We start from the raw sequence: 548 nt of genomic DNA on the forward strand, positions 1-548 counted from the left end.
TCCCACCAGGGCAGATAGCCTGATCTGGCTCCTGACCTTTCTTCAAACCGGAGCCTTTGGGATTCAGCAAAATTTGGCAGGACGGGCATCTGAGCTATGTTTCCCCACAACTTGTCCGGTCCTGGCTCCAGCAGGGGCAGGGAGCAGAGGCCAAATCACACAGTGGAAATGCCCTTCTCTAGATCCAGCCCCCGGGGCTAGGGGTCAGGACAGCTGGGCAGGATGTTAAAGTTGGACGGTGTCTGGCCGACTTCACACAATAAAGAGGCTTCGCTAACCCTTTGCTGCAATCCCTAAACTGAACCCTCTGCGGTTTTGCTGACGGCTGCTAGAAGTTCCCCAGAGCTGCACTCCTGGGCTGTCTCGGGGACACTCAGCATCTGTGTAGTTAGCAGCTGCCTCCTTTTAAGGCAGGGTCACCTAGGCTTTGCCGAAAGAAACAAGGCCGTGCTGGCCAGTCACCCAGAACATGGGACGTGCACCCAAGGTTTCAGTCCCCCTCATCCAGCCATAGAGATGACAAGCCCCCAGCACACGAGGCAGCCAGA

This window comes from Lepidochelys kempii, chromosome 16, assembly GCF_965140265.1.
Source record: "Lepidochelys kempii isolate rLepKem1 chromosome 16, rLepKem1.hap2, whole genome shotgun sequence".
NCBI classification, from domain to species: Eukaryota; Metazoa; Chordata; order Testudines; family Cheloniidae; genus Lepidochelys; species Lepidochelys kempii.